Genomic DNA, 13,815 nt, shown 5'->3' on the forward strand with positions numbered 1-13,815 from the left:
TGGGATTGCTTGTCATGAATTTTTTATATTAAATGAATCTTAATGCCTTCTAATCAGAGGACTCCTGCCCACCTGCCCTTCAGTGGGAGTCTGAGGAACCTAATTTCCTACATTGAACGGAGGCTGTTATATTGCTCCATTTGGAACCACTGGACACCAATGTGGGGTTTGGCTAATTAATCTGGTGGGATGAATCATATTACAACATCTGTCATATAAGGATGGGAACTGATAAGATTCTGATTCCGTTATCGATTTTGCTTATCGGTCCGATTCCTTATCAATAGGGAGGAATAAAAGAGTACAAATGGGTTTGTTTGCATTAACTGTCTTTTATAAAATATAACATATACACTGTGCACAAATAATAATAACAAATGATGCCAGGACTGGTTCGGGGGGAGGGAGGGGCATGCCATTTGACTGTACAAAGTGAAAGTGAACCTTAAGACACTTTAGTAATTCTTTTATATCTCCCACTGTTGTGCACCTCATTTTCCTTTTCCCTACCTTTGTAAACTTTAATTTGAGGGGGCAGGACGTTGTTGCCTGCTCCCCCCAGAACAGGGCCCGGATGATGCCCTGGTATTTGCTCTGCCACTAGATTCACAAGCATTGCTAAACAGCATATCAAACATGTGACATTCGTGCAAATGAATTGCTTGCTGTGTGGACAAATGTTTTAGCATTCATTCATTCACTCATTATCTTAACCCGCTTTTTCCTCACTAGGGTCAAGGGGGTCACTGGAGCCTATTTCAGCTACTTACGGGCGAAGGCGGGGTACACCATGGACATGTCACCAGTTCATTGCATATAGAGAAAACAATCACTCTCACCCAGAGAGAACCCATGCAGACATCAGGACAACATGCAAACTCCACACAGAAAGGTCGACTGGTGTTGGAATCGAACCCAGGAAAAGACATTTTTTATCATATTTCATCTTATTTCTTGCACTTCAAAAATTCTATGCATAATCAAACATTTTAATGTGCGCTGCTTTTATTTTTATTTTTATTTTATTATATTTCTCATCTTATTTCTTGCACTTCAAAAATTCTATGCATAATCAAACATTTTAATGTGCGTTGTTTTTATATTTATTTTTATTTTATTATATTTCTCTCAAATTTCATTTTCTCTTGATGTATAATCAAATCTTAATGTATTTTAATATTGTATTTTTTCAATCAATGTGAAGCACTTTGGGCTACAATTTCTGTATGAAAGGTGCTATACAAATAAATTTTATTATTATTATTATTATTATTATTATTATTATATCATATATTATATTTCTGTCATGAAATATAGCTGTACTTTGGAGTGTGTCTGCCTCGACACTGTGTTGGCTACGTTCTAAACAAAAACATGTGACGTCATCACGCATACGCAACAAAGACAGAATCGATAATCAGAATCACAGGCAAACGATTCCAAGGAATTGAGCTACTGGGAACCAGTTCTCAAAAAGAACCTGTTCTCGATTCCCATCCCTACTGTCATATAGTAGCATAAGTGGTAGATATGCAGTTTTTGTCGGGAAAGTTTATAATATAATATAAAGCCAGAAACCAAATTATTTAATCATAAGTATCAGGCATATCATAATATATAGTATAGATATGCTTAGACTAGGAGGATTATTACTGTTATTAATTATTTAAGGAGAAGGGATGGGAGTTTATAAATTATGCTTCTTCTCACTCCTTTTCGAATATGTATTATATATCTTATGTTGAAGTGTTTTGTTAATTTATTTTCTTCTGTTTTGACATTTATATTCGAAATCAATCAATCAATCAATCAATCAATCAATCAATCAATCAAAAGTTTGGTCTCAGTTCCACATTGTTCATGGTAATGTTACAGTGAGGTAAAGTGATGAGGGTATTCTAAATACATTACACATTTAAACTTATATCAGTTTGGTAGGTCAACCCTTTTCAGGTGGAAAAACAGTCTAAAAAATAGTCCAGGAGTCCAAAATAACACAATGTCCTGTGATTCTCTTGTCTCAACACATTTATGCCTCTGCTCTCAGCTCGTCTCCAATCCTGTTGCTATTTTTTATTTTATTTTTTTTTTTTTTAACACTTTTCAGAATTAAGCAGCAGATGGACTTAGGCTCAGCGTAGTGAAGTTGCAGTTGATCCTTTAACACCACATATTGCAGTTGAGATTACACACACACAAAAAAACTTGTAAGCTATCAAGCTGGGAAATTGTACATAGTGTTTACAGCAAGTGTTTATAGCAAGATTAATTCTGAAAATGGTCAAAACTGCACAGCCTGAGCTGATTTTTCTGGACTGTAGGGTTGGTAGTGGGGTTAAATATGGGATTAACAGCTGTAATGACCAATCACAGAGTTAGATCATTGTTCTTTATATTTAGTCGTTTGATTTGGACTGAGAGGAGAAAGCAGCAGAAAGAGGATCGGATCAGATTTTTTGTTTGTTTGTTATTTTTATTTTTTTTTTTTTTTTTCAATGTCGTTAATATCAGATCCCACTGTCAACTTAATTTTGATCCTGAACTGAGTCACATGCAAGAAAGCAATGGAAATAGAAGTACTACAAGTAAACAATAATATTTATTTATTTCAACTTATTAACTTGAAAATGCAAGTTTTTTAGATTTTTAACTGACCAACTACGCAATTCATTGTGTTTTGTGTTATATGTTGTATATTGTATGCATGTATGTATGTTTTTTTTTAAGGCCGTATCTTTTTTGGAAGTGCAACCAAATGTCATTGTATGGAAATACAATGACAATAAAGTCTCTTATCTTAACTCATCCCTAAAGCACAAACACAAAATGAAAATACTCCACTACAAGTAACAGCTGTGCTTTCAAAATCCTTTGAAGGTAAAATATGTAAGTTTTAAGGCATGGTCCTCTCTATGTGGTCTCTAGCTTCCTCCACCATCCAAAGATATCCCCCATAATACAGTCACAGAAAAAAAATATTAGACCACTCTGGTTTTCTTCAATTTCTTGTTCATTTTAATGCCTGGTACAACTAAAGGTACATTTGTTTGGACAAATATAATGATAACAACAAAAATAGCTCATAGTAGTTTAATTTCAGAGCTGATATCTATCCATTTTCCATGTTTTCTTGATAATAACCAAAATCACTTCAGTTCTTACATCAATATCTATGGCATTGTACTGACAAAAACAGTGCTTTTAGGCGTTCCATGTTTTCTTTTCTGTCTGTTTTAGTCACATGATACACACAGGAGTTAGTACTTGATTGCATAACCATTGTTTTTGATGACTTTTGATGGTCTAATAATTCCCCACGTCATGTATGTATGTATGTATGGATGTATGTATGGATGTATGGATGGACGGGTATTTTTATCAACAGTCATAGTGATGTGTGCAGTGTTTTACGCCTACATGGGACATTGTGCTTTCATCTTACTACTGCATTCGTGAATATGTTGCATTTGAACAACTTCATTACATCAAAGTGATTCCCTCCAGTGCAAAGTTGTACTGAATCTCAAGTTAAAATGATGTAAAAGTAGCAGGAATCATAATGTAAGTTGCATTGCAATAGTTCAGATTTGATTCAGGATCACACCTGGAATGGGCCCAGTTTAGGAAAGAAAAGATAAATTCAGTGGGATTTGTGAAATCACAGATTTGGGCCACTTTAGCCTGCAGTGTGGACAATCTAAGTATAAAAGGAGTGACAGTTTGCTTTTTTAAATGGAATTATGCATTTTAAAACATTTCCCTGTGGTCTACATAAACTGTAAATGCTATGCTTGGGTCTGAATTCTTCATTAATTGAACTCCACAGGTCCATCTTCAACCCCATTTCTGAGTAATGACACCAGAAAGGTTGTTTGGAGTGCTGGCCCTTTAACCCTTTCATGCATGAATTATGAGAAAATTAGTCGAGGTGTTTTTCCTGAGTGTTTTTATCCCTCTTTAGGCATGAAAAAACAATGCAATTCAATTTTTTTTAATAAACTTGTTTTTTATGAAGGTAGATTTGTTTCTTTATTGCTTTAACTTAAAAAAAATTTTCAATTAAAAAAAGTGTTTGAATGCAAAAAAAAAAAAAAAAAAAAAAAAAACGATAAAAAAAATTGCATTTGAGCACGTTTTTTCTTTGAAGTGAAATTTTTTTTTTAATTGATTTTTTTTTTTGGTTAAAGCATTAAAGAAACAAATCTACCTTCATAATTTTTTTGTGGAGTTCCAAAAATGTCCACTTCACTGGACACCACATGTTTAATTTTTGAATATCAGAAAGTGATATACAAAATCAAAACATTTTTAATGCAGCTAATCTGAAGTTTTCTCACATTTTATCATATATGCAATTTTTATTAGCAATTGATGTAGACTCAAACATGTCACTGCAGATCAGGTTTATCAAGATCAGCAAAGTTATAGTAATGGCATGAATGTCAGTGTATGGGATGATGCATAGGCGTCCAATGAGTTAACTCATATCGAACTAAAACAACAAAACTCATGAATATATTAGAGAACAGATGTAGAATAGCTGTCCACTGCAGTGACCAATATGCATGAAAGGGTTAAATGCACATGAGACACTTCAAGCCCCGCCCCCTCCAGGCTGTTGGCTGTGCTGCTCTGTCCCGTTCAACCAACAACTTAACATTTTAGGTAATCGGCTCAAAGTTTGGACATATTTTCAGTTTTTACTACAACTGCTGTTGTTGACAAACAATTATGTCGTACTCTAAGAAATGTTCGTCGGAAGTCTTGACCTTATACATACAAGACAAGAAATGTAACAATAATCATATAAGAACAATTTTTCAAGATAAAAATAGGTTTTCACCACGAGGAAAATTTTATTGGCGCTCTTATTTTGAGGACATAGACTGGGAAAAAGCATGGCTTTTATGTTTATGTTTATGCATTTGGCAGATGTTTTTTTCCAAAGCGACTTACAGGGGAAAACCAATTAAATCACTCAATCAATCAAATTTTATTTATATAATGCCAGATCACAAAAAAAGTTATCTCATGACACTTTATATATAGAGTTGGTCAAAAACCAGACTCTAAGCCAATTTACAGAAACCCAACAGAATCCTTTTACCTCACAAATACTGTATCCATAACAAAGTAAAAGAAATTCATTTCAAAATTCTTCAAAAAATATATCCTGTCAACTTTTTCATTTCAAAATTCAAGGATGTGGATAACTCCTGTGTTTTTTGGGGACATGCTGATGAAACTTCAAATCATTTGTTTTTTGAATGTAATATCACAAAGCAATTTTGGTCTAACCTGTGTTCTTATATCTTCACCCAAGTTAACGTCATACTTTTTTTCCCTGAAAGGTGTTATATGTTATTAAGAAAATAAGAAGAAATGTCTGCAACATTTAGTTATTTTTTATTTTATTTTATTGGATAAATATTTTATTCATAAACAAAAATTTTCAGCCTCCAAACCAACCTTTCCTCTTTTTTTTAACTGAATTTAATTCACTTCATAAATCATTAATCCTTGTTAATAATAATAAAAAAAATAGGACATTGCTTGATAGTTATGATAAGTTATTTAATGTTTCCTCTGACATCTGATGAAATTTTAGGTGAGAAATTATTTATGTATTTATTTATGTATTATTTATTTTTTGCATATGAATTATTGAAAATGTATTTTGTGCACATATTGATTTTATGATTGTATTTCGTTTTTATATCTGTATTCTCTTGTATTGTATGTATTGTGTTATATGTTAAACATTTGACAAAGTTTGTAAAATGATATTTAAATAAAGTTGGAAAAAAAAAGTCTTATATCCTTATATGTGCAAATGTTGTGATGTAACTAGATACAAAAAATTAGAAGTAATTGAAACGGGTTGTAGAAATCCACTCAGTTTTTGCCAAAATGAATATAAAGCTAGCTTTACAGCACCTGGAGGGTTCAAATTCAAACTTTTTGAACTATTAGGGTCCAAATACACAAATAAATGAACCAAAAACTAATAAAAGTGGGTTTAGCAAAATATGACCCCCTTAAAACACAACATGCACGCATTTAAAAACCCTCGGCCTTCAATCCACACAAAACTTTTTTGCACATGCTGGACGGACGATGGACGGACGACGAACTGATGACAATACCCTGTGGCGAGGGCCTAGAGTAAAAACTACAGCGTCAAAATAAAATAAGTAAGCAACTCAACTACTATTGTCATTAGCCCTTGTGGATTTTGTACCGGAAAACTGTATTAATAGAATTTTTTACGCAGTTATTAACTTTAGAAACATTCGATATGTGGTCAATATGAGCAGAAAATGAGATAACTTCAAGCAGAAATTAACAAACTGCCTTTGGGTTCATCTATACCATACTTCCATTCTGATATTATAAAAAAAAAAAAAAAAAAAAAAAAAAATCCTGTTCTTTGTCTCTCGGGCAAAGATTTATTCAGTCAATAAATGATGAGTGTAAATTACCAGGCCTTCAGCAGCCCATAAATAAGAGTCAGAGGGTCAGACACTGGAATATCATACTGATTAATGTTTAAATGGCTGAGAATGGATGTTGGCTTTGAAGGATGGACATGGTTCCAAATGTCAGGCTGGCTAATGCGCAGATAACAGAAGCCTCAACATTAAATTAAAACAGAAGAAACACTCGGCTCTTCTGGCTGACCTCAGAAGACCTCGGTGTCACACTTCTAAGTCCTCCCAGGTGGCGTTTATTCACATTATCAAATAGATCTATGATGTTTTATAGTGTTACTTGAGGAATAACAGCTTGTTGTTTATCCTAACCTGTCTCTATTTTCTGTTATCTGTACCTACGAGTGCGCAGCTACCCCGTCTCCTTCTGCTATGATATTAAAAAAAAAAAACTCTTTCACTGGAGCAAACAGTTCAGCCAGTACAGTGGATATAAATTCATTACACACACACACACACAAATTTGAGCTTTGATGGTTGGTGTTGACGCTTGGAAAGCATCAAGACATCTGTATCAGAGTGTGTACAGCAAACGCCACCAATGAATTAATGAAAATCAGCTGGTGTAAAATAGTTAGTCATTCACACAGTGGTGTAAAGCAGAAGCAAATTGAGTGAGATTCCATTTTTAATTCACCCGCAGGAAAGCCAGTAAAGATACTAATGAGATGTCGACGGTGGAGAAGCGAGTTGTCTCGTGTCATTACATGTACTTTTGTAAGTAAGGTAAAAAAAAAAACAGCTCTCTGGTCATCATGACTGAACTTTTCTCATGTACAACTCTTTAAAATGACGCATTAATCCTTTATCTGGCAAATGATTTTTAGTAATTTCCGCAAACATTAACCCTATAACGCTAAACTTTATAAACCATTATGGTCCAAATACGCAAATAAATATACCAAAGACTAATAAAAGTGGGTTTAGCAAAATATGACCCCTTTAACCCTATAACGCCAAACGTATCATATTTGATACATGAGTTTTGAAGCCCTCTACATGATCAGTGTGATATTTTTTTTCATGAAAAACCTGATGTATACAATTTGATACATGCAATACACAGATAATCCACCAGGGGGAGGAATTTGTTCACCAGAGGCCTTTCCAGTGACACTACAAGACTGATATTAATGAGGAAGGAGGAAGAACTTCGGCAATTTTGAAAAGGAATTACCAATTTAGGGTTTAATTTATGTTTATGTTTATGTTGTTTATGTTTATGCATTTGGCAGACGCTTTTTTACAGGGGAAAACCACTCAAATGACTCAATCAATCAAATTTTATTTATATAGCGCCAGATCACAAAAAAGTTATCTCATGACACTTTATATATAGAGTTGGTCAAAACCAGACTCTAAGCCAATTTACAGAAACCCAACAGAATCCTCCAGGAGCAAACACTTGTGACATGTTAGACATGTTTGTGTTATGTTTTTTTTTTTGTTCAAAAATAATAATATTTGAGCATTGAGACCTGATGTATCAAATTTGATCCAAAATTGAAACTTACACATGGAGATTGATATTTGGAAAAACATTTTTTGGTTGTTCAGAAGGACCAATAAAGGCTCCATTTTCAAAGAACTGGAATTTTCTGTCAGTGATTTAATGGTTCAGTCTTTACAGGGTTAAATATGGGGCCAATTCCATGCCTCAGGGTGTTTTCACACCTGGATCGATAGGAGCCGTTGTTCCGGATCAAGTCTTTGGCTTGGTTCGATTGGGCAGATGTGAAAGTATTAATTCTATTTTGGGACTAAACAACTGAGCTGAGACCGCTTGGAAGAGGTGGTCTCAGCTCGGTCTGTTTATAGTATGAACATGACCACAGTGATAGAAATAGACAACTCCAGTTTTCTCTACCACTCTGGGGATGATTTTGTTTTGTTTTGTTTGTGAAGCGTCTTTGAGTGTCCAAAAAAATGCTATATAATGGCCTTTTATGTTGATATAGTAGGTTAAAGTGAAAAAATAATAGACCGATAAGACAGATGAAGTTATGCTGAAAAAAAAGATACCAAACATGAGTATATTTCTTTATATAGTGTATAAAAGCAAAATCAAAAGTACTCAAAAATGGCCAAAATAGGCTCAGACCCCTAAAGGTTAAAATAAACTCTGCCCTTTTCATAACAATAATACACATATTCATGTAGAGGTGGACCTTACAGACCCTGTAGATCAGGGGTGTCAAACTCATTTTAGTTCAGGGGCCACATTCAGCCCAATATGATCTCAAGTGGGCCGGACCAGTAAAATAATAACAGTGAAAAAAGTAAAATTACATGAGGATAATGTTTACATCTACAACGTTTTCTTAAAAATCTGAATAACATGAACAACCTGAAATGTCTTAAGAAAAACAAGTGTAATTTTACCAATATTCTGCCTCAGTTTATCAGTTTTTCATTTACACATGTGCATTACAACTTACATTATTATTACAAATACACAAAACATTTAGTAACAGGCAGAATATTGGTAAAATTGCATGCACTTCTCTTAAGATGTTTCAGGTTTTTCCATATTTGTTCAGGTTATTCATATTTTTGTTAAAGGATAATTTCTTAATATAAACATTTTCATGTAATTTTACTTTTTTATACTAAAACAAAGATAAAATCTGCTGTTTTCATTATTTATAGATTATTATGATAATATATTACTGGCCTGACCCAATTGAGATCTAATTGTTCTGTATGTGGAACCTGAATTAAAATGATTAATATTTTCAGTGAATTTCATCCTATGGGCCGGATTGGACCCTTTGGCGGGCCGGATTTGGCCCCCGGGCCTTATGTTTGACACCTGTGCTGTAGATCAATTTGAACCTGAGATTGTTACCTCACTATCTTCACTGGAACTGTTGCTGTCCTGTCTTGCGATATATGCAGAAATTACCAAAAATAGTCACTTGCCTGATAAAGGGTTCAGCGCCACCTGTAAGTTAAACTGCCTGTTTTCAGTCTTTATACAGTAATAGATTTTGTTACAACCAGTACATGAGAAAATCTCCCATAATCTGTGGTTTTATCCACCTTGTAGATCTGTGGTTGGGTTGCAGTTAGGGATGTAACGATTACCGGTATAACGATAAACCGCGGTAAAATTACAGACGGGTAGTATTACCGTTTAAATTCTAATTATCATGATAACTGCGTTTGATTACCGCACTTTTTCAGAGAAAACGCCTATGTAAAGATCTGCTTTTATTTCAAATACAGGGTGGGGAAGCAAAATTTACAATGAACATTTAGTTGTTTTTTCTCAGCAGGCACTACGTCAATTGTTTTGAAACCAAACATATACTGATGTCATAATCATACCTAACACTATTATCCATACCTTTTCAGAAACTTTTGCCCATATGAGTAATCAGGAAAGCAAACGTCAAAGAGTGTGTGATTTGCTGAATGCACTCGTCACACCAAAGGAGATTTCAAAAATAGTTACAGTGTCCATAAAGACTGTTTATAATGGAAAGAAGAGAATGACTATGAGCAAAACTATTACAAGAAAGTCTGGAAGATACTATTAAAGAAGAATGGGAGAAGTTGTCACCCGAATATTTGAGGAACACTTGCGCAAGTTTCAGGAAGCGTGTGAAGGCAGTTATTGAGAAAGAAGGAGGACACATAGAATAAAAACATTTTCTATTATGTCAGTTTTCTTGTGGCAAATAAATTCTCATGACTTTCAATAAAGTAATTGGTCATACACTGTCTTTCAAATCCCTGCCTCAAAATATTGTATATTTTGCTTCCCCACCCTGTATCTGAGTATAGTTTAAATTTATTACAATTTTAATTTTCTATACCTAATATCTGGAACCAATATTCACTTTTAAAGTCTTTGAAAAGGTTCGTTAAGCATCTTTGTGTTATTTATGCAATAAATTATATACATTTTTCAATCGGATTTTATATTTTTTTTGTGTTTTTTTGTCCTTTTGTGTTTTTATAGTAGGTTAAAGTGAAAAAAATAATAAAAGGCAGATGATATAGATGAAGTTGTGCTGAAAAAAAAAAAAAAAAAAAAAAAAAAGATACCAAACATGGGTATAGTAAACATTTGTTTATATAACATATAAAGGTAAAATCAAAAATGGACTAAATAGACTCAGACCACTAAGGGTTAATATTTGAATGTTTCTGTCAACAGAAGGTACATTGTGCCAATTATTATTATTATTATTATTTTTTCAAAATACAACTTGGTTAAATTATTTCACTGTGTGTATTAGTACTTTTTGAACATTTTGAGCCCAATTTCAACAATACCGTGATAATAATGATAACCGTGATAATTTTGGTCACAATAACCACGATATGAAATTTTCATATCGTTACATCCGTAGTTGCAGTCATACTGTGCTGCACTCTGCACACTTTACCTTGTACTCTGTTCACCATCTGGATGTGCACACAAGATGTCCAAGGTTCATAGACATACTCGACTTAAACTATCTGCGTCTGTCTCCTTTAGGAATGTGCATCAGACACTTATGTTGTTCTTAAGGTTGAGCACATAATTAGGATTGTATAACTTTGTAAGTGCTAAGTGCATTCACAGCTAGGCTCTTCAATCTTTTGTATTGATAAATCTGTTTTCGCAATCTCGTTCCAGGAAATGTTTCCCATGTAATGCAGTACATCCAGATAGTGTTTTAAGTGTTTCTCGGTCTACATCTGCCTGCAGAAAAATGGCTCCATTGCTACACAAAGCGACAATACACAAGTGTATAATGAGATGTGGTGCTATTATTATCTAATCTCTTAGTTTTCCCACACAGATACACACAATTCAGTTTTTATAAAGCTTCGATTTCAACTCAAAATCTCAGTTTTTGTTGCTTGAAATGTTGTATTCATGCAGACAAACAGTGAAAAAAATATCTGTTTTACAAAATATCTACATCAGTGTGGACGGGGCATGAATATGACCTCTCCTCACATATTGGTTTAGTCAGAATATTTCTCCTCTTAGATTATTTGCCTCATCATTCAGCCACTTTTTCTTTGACTTGAATGAACTGCGCCTATAATGTGAAAACCTCCAAAGGGTCAAATTTACTCACAGCTGCTTTTTAATTGCGCATCACAGAGTTTTAATAAAATACTGAAGCCTAGATAGATAGATAGATAGATAGATAGATAGATAGATAGATAGATAGATAGATAGATAGATAGATAGATAGATAGATAGATAGATAGATAGATAGATAGATAGATAGATAGATAGATAGGCTTTTATACCTACAGTCATGGAAAAAATTATTAGACCACCCCTTGTTTTCTTCAATTTCATAATCATTTTAATGCCTGGTACAACTAAAGGTACATTTGTTTGGACAAATATAATGATAACAACAAAAATAGCTCATAAGAGTTTAATTTCAGAGCTGATATCTATCCATTTTCCATGTTTTCTTGACAATAACCAAAATCATTTCAGTTCTTACATCAATATCTATGGCATTGTACTGACAAAAACAGTGCTTTTAGGCATTCCGTGTTTTCTTTTCTGTCTGTTTTAGTCGCATGATACACACAGGAGTTAGTACTTGATTGCATAACCATTATTTTTGGGGACTTTTGATGGTCTAATAATTTTTTTCCGTGATTGTATATCCTCTATTGGGTAAACTTCACATGCATTGACTTACACATTATTTATTCTTAAATATTCTTTAAATTTATTAAATATAAGTTGAGAGTTACAACATTAATTATAATAATAATGGATTAGATTTCTGCAGCATTTTTCAAGGCACCCAAAATGCTTTATATTAGTAATTCATTATTAATTCATTATCACATTCACACTCTGATGGTGGTAAACTACATTAATCCATAAAGACCTAAACATCCACCTTTAACCTAAACAATCTACTGATGTAACTGTTTAATACCTGTTGATCCATTAATCCTATCAATAATTAGTGTAAAATACAGATATTCATCTTTTCATGGTCATCTGATATGACCGATTTGGACGTCCAGAGGCTCCTTAGTTACCGTGGAAACACCGTCATCTTCTACAACACTGATTCACCAGTAAAACCAATGGAGTTGGATCAATGACAGTGGATGGACAGTTTATGTTCAGTTAATGATATAATTTACTGAAAAAGTCACTTTTTCTTCAGTTTTCTCTGTTGTTGATATACAGTAAATTCTGGACTATAGACCACACCTGAATATATAGAAAGAAAATCAATTTTGTACACGTGTAAGCCGCGGCAGTTTATAAGCCGCGGGTGTCCACCAGTGGCGATTTCTCATAGACTGCAAGAGAAGCCCGGCTTCCCCTATCATTACAAAAATTAAATGGTTAAATATGTTTGGTTGTGTTGACATTTCATTGACTACACGTGTTAAAACACGTTCATCTCACAGACGAGTTCGTTCAGAATCAGCTCTATCACAAATCATCAGACTTGATGTTGTTCACTTCTCATACATTTCCGTTGCGTTGTTTCCTCATACGATCTCTGGTCAGTGCATTTACCCATCGAAGCCTGGCTTCTATGGGAGTCTATGGGACCGAGTGGAACCTTTTTTTTCATTGTGTCAAAACTGGACAGTAATTGGATAAAGGTTTTCTTTGAGTTCAAATGAAATTATTCCCTGTATGTAAATGGGTCTGATATGTGTGAGCTTGCTGTCATATCTATAGGTTGATTCATTGTTAATATGATGATTAAAAAACAAAAGACAAAAAACGAGGCAATAAAAGGATAGTAATAAAAGCACATTTTCTCTTTCTTTTTTTTTTTGTCGGTGGACTTATCGGGGTTTCCTTTGGATTCGTGCCGATAGGGGATTGACTTGCTTTTGCGCCGGCTGTGGATTCACGGACTTAAAATGACTTGAAAGACACTTGAAAGTGAACAAATTTTTGTTTTTCGTTAGAGTAGGACTTTTAATTTATTTTTAAAATATAAAGATTAAAAACAAGTAATTACATCTGTTGTAATATCCTTTTCATTTAACATTACGCACGACGTGCGCATTAATTCTGAGATGCTTTAAATTTATGACGGTCTCTGGAGAGCTTTATTGGGTGTTTTCATTCAGAGTTTTGTTTTGTATATTTGTGAAACAATATTAACATTTGAAGGTTTACTATTTTTCTTTAAAAGTTCCCCTTTTGTGTGTGTTAATATTAACTTTATAAAGGCGAAGTTGTTAATGTTATCCATTCCTCCATACCTGGTAACAATAGACAGATTCTTCCCTGGGGTGTGGCAGGCAATAAGGGAAAATCAGCCGCGTCGGAGTATAAGCTGCAGTGTTTAAAGCATGGGAAAAAAGTATT

General features: G+C 33.7%; 1 protein-coding gene across 1 annotated transcript in view; it reads right to left on the minus strand.

Annotated features, from left to right (window-relative positions):
- Positions 1-13,815, minus strand: part of dpp6a (dipeptidyl-peptidase 6a) — a 395,010-nt gene that overhangs the window by 76,216 nt on the left and 304,979 nt on the right. The gene's annotated exons all lie outside the window — the stretch shown is intronic.

The sequence above is a fragment of the Sphaeramia orbicularis genome, chromosome 20 (assembly GCF_902148855.1).
Source record: "Sphaeramia orbicularis chromosome 20, fSphaOr1.1, whole genome shotgun sequence".
NCBI lineage: Eukaryota > Metazoa > Chordata > Actinopteri > Kurtiformes > Apogonidae > Sphaeramia > Sphaeramia orbicularis.